This window comes from Ovis aries, chromosome 1 (assembly GCF_016772045.2).
Source record: "Ovis aries strain OAR_USU_Benz2616 breed Rambouillet chromosome 1, ARS-UI_Ramb_v3.0, whole genome shotgun sequence".
NCBI classification, from domain to species: domain Eukaryota; kingdom Metazoa; phylum Chordata; class Mammalia; order Artiodactyla; family Bovidae; genus Ovis; species Ovis aries.
Genome location: NC_056054.1, coordinates 112,801,308 through 112,804,617, shown reverse-complemented (window position 1 = coordinate 112,804,617; position 3,310 = coordinate 112,801,308). Strand labels below are relative to the sequence as shown.

Here is a 3,310-nt window from a genome sequence, read left to right as displayed (position 1 = left end):
TAACACTGATAACAGAACTAATTCAGATGGACCATCTGCAAAACGGCAAAAACCATCTTAACTAGCTTTCATGAAATTTAAAAGACTGCTACCATATTTTATTTTACCTCACACTGACATTTAAGGAAGACTTGTGCTCTAATTTGGAAAGCGTTTGTTTTTTGCCCTGGGACAGTTTTGTCAAAGAGGAAACTTTTCTGTGTTCATCAAAGAAAGACATAAATGCATAGAAATGAATCCCTTTTCTTGGGTGAGAAGTCAGTTTCAGATCATGGAAATAAAATAGACATTTAATAATGTGTGATATCCAGTAAGTTGGCAACTGAATTCTTACTTTATACTTTTTAAATACTCATTGGATTACATTGTGTGGTGTCCACATGTTTTAGCTTCTGCTTCTGTTATGAAAATACATGTCAAGGTTTATGGACAATAACATTTCAAGGAACTGACATGACAAGTGATGAAAATGAGGTGTTAAATTTTAAAATGGCAGGTGCTTCCTTGATGGTCAAGTGGCTAAGACTCTGCATTCCCAATGCAGGGGGCCTAGGTTCCTTCCCTGGTCGGGGAACTAGATCCTGCACGCTGCAGCTAGAGTTTGCATGCCACAACTAAAGACCCAGCATGACGAAATGAAGACTGAAGATTCTGCACATGCCACAGCTAAGACCTGGTGCGGCCAAATAAATTTATTAGTTAATTTAAATTTAAGAATGGCAATTCCATGTAAGTAGAAGGAAAATGTGCATAGTGAGAAATATTGAAGGGAAGGAGAGCCCTTGAGAGAGACCCAAGAAAATCTTGAATCCACACCTGAACTCAATATACAGACTTCTGGAGATGATACCACTCAACAGACAGATGTTTAACTTGTACCTTAAGAGAGTTAAATTGGGGTGTGCTTTTATGCTGGTGATACGCTGTTTATGTTAACACAGGTATAAGTCTTTAGGTAAGCAACCTGTGTTGACTGTAACTTAAGATATTTCATGTCATTCTGTAGTCAGACTTTGATTTTGCTTAACAAGGAACTATCAGATCCTTTAAATACATATATGTGTATATTCCTAAAAAACAACAACAACAACAAACAAACAACACAATCAATAGATGGGCAGAAGACCTTAATAGATAGTTCTCCAAAGAAAACATACAGATGGCCAATAGGTACATGAAAAGATGCTCAGTATCACTAATTATTAGAGAAATGCAAATAAAACAGGAGATATCACCCCACACAAGTCAGAATGGCCACCATCAAAAAGTTTATAAATAATAAATGCTAAAAAAATAATAATAAATGCTAGAAGTGTGGAGAAAAAGCAACCCACCCTCCTACAATGTTGGTGGGAATGTAAACTGGCGCAGCCACTATGAAAACAGTATGGAATTTCTTTAAAACACTAATAATAGAGTTACTATATGATTCAGCAATCTCACTCCTAAGCATATACTGGGAAAAAATGAAAGGTCTAATTTGAAAAGATACATGCACCTCCACGTTCATAGCAGCATAACTGGTAATAGCCAAGACATTTGGGACTATTGGAAAAAACCCGTGTCCACTGACAGATGATTGACTTAAGATGTGGTGTATTCATCATTTGCAGCAACATGAATAGACCTAGAGATTATCATAGTAAGCGAAGTAAGTCAAAGACAAATATGCTATCACTTGTATGTAGAATCTAAAAAAAAAGTACAAATGAACTTATTTACAAAACAGAAACAAACTTACAGATATAGGAAACAAACTAATAGTTACCAAAGAGAAAAGGATATATTCGGAGTGTCAGATTAACATATGCATACTACCGTACGTAAAATAAACGACTAGGATTTACCTATAGCATAAATACTATATGCAATATCTTGTAATGAACTATAATGGAAAAGAATTGGAAAAAATTAATATATACATATAAATGTACAATCACATGTAGACTACTTTGCTATACACCTGAAACTAACACAATATTGCAAATAGACTAAACTTCAATTTTAAAAAGAAGTGCAGGTAATAACTCGGGCTTGAGACTGGCATCTGAAGGAAGTGGGCGCATTCTTATAAGGAAGGACTGGGCCTTTAACCTGTGGACTTGACACTATCTCTAAGTAGTCAGTGTCAAAACTGAGTTAAATTGTAGGACACCTAGCTGGTGTCAGACAGATTTGCCTGGTGGGGGGGTGGGGGTGGGGCCTCCCGCCTGGTAACCACAAGTGAAGTCCTGGCGTGAGTAGCAAAGGGAAGAAAGACATGGGAAGGGGAGAACTGTGTCTTCCCGTTACAGTTGCCTTCACAACAAGTAAGCACTGGGCAAACGTTAAGGTGCATGTTTGTTTCACGCATGAGCTGGTTTTCCTTATCGTGACCGAATCTGTCACCCAAGTCTCTTCCTACTGTAGCTACTGCGCCATTTTCTCTCCAGTTTCAGAGCACGGGACGTGAGCTAAGCGCCGGCGGGTGACCTGGCCCCAGGGCGGGCCGGCTCCCCGCCATCGTTCCTCCGGGACCACCAGGATCGGGAAAATTGCCCGACAAACATTTGAGGAAGCCTGGAATTTTGGCCCGCAGACTCCGGCTTTCAACAGCAACAACACTGGCTGGAGCTTCACTTGCGCCTGAAGTTCCAGATAAGGCACGATGGGCTTCCTCTGCGGCCATGAGGCAGGGCGCGCATCAGGGCCTTGCAGGCCACCGCCAGGCGCTGGGGTCAGGCAGGGCTGTGCTCGATGCCCCCCACGCTTTCCTCCTAGCCACGGACACAGTGACAAGCTGATGTCTCTCAAGATGAGCTTTTGAAGCAACTAGCCTTGCGGAGTTTCCGTAGTGTAGTGGTTATCACGTTCGCCTCACACGCGAAAGGTCCCCGGTTCGAAACCGGGCGGAAACAAAAGAGTTTGTTTTTTTTCCCCCCCGCTGGTTGATCCCTGACTGGATAGCGGTTCTTGACTCATTCCTGCCAGAACCCTAAGACTAGTTCAGCAGGCACCTTCGCAGACGTCGGCCCTTGCAGTTTTTCGTTATCTTTTCTGACACTGTAAATAATTTTGGCCACTCAGATGAAGTCATAGATTCTATCCAGATCCCCTGGACCAAGTTCTGACTCAGGGCGGTGTCCTCTGCTCAGGCGCCGGACAATTCAGCGCGGACCGCTAGGGGCTGTCTCCTGCAGAGAATTTGCAAACCTGTATCAAAACCCAGCTATGTGCCTGATGTTATCTCGCTGTAAGCTGACAGCAGGTATGTTTACCCTGCAGTCCAGAGGAATGGACGGAACATAGTTGCAGAGCCAGTGTCCCAACT

At 42.3% G+C, this 3,310-nt stretch overlaps 1 non-coding gene across 1 annotated transcript; it reads left to right on the top strand.

The window, feature by feature from the left end:
- The first annotated feature begins 2,824 nt into the window (after positions 1-2,824).
- On the top strand, positions 2,825-2,897 carry TRNAV-CAC (transfer RNA valine (anticodon CAC)). Its single transcript has one exon. It is a non-coding gene; the product is annotated as a tRNA-Val (tRNA).
- Positions 2,898-3,310: the final 413 nt, after the last annotated feature.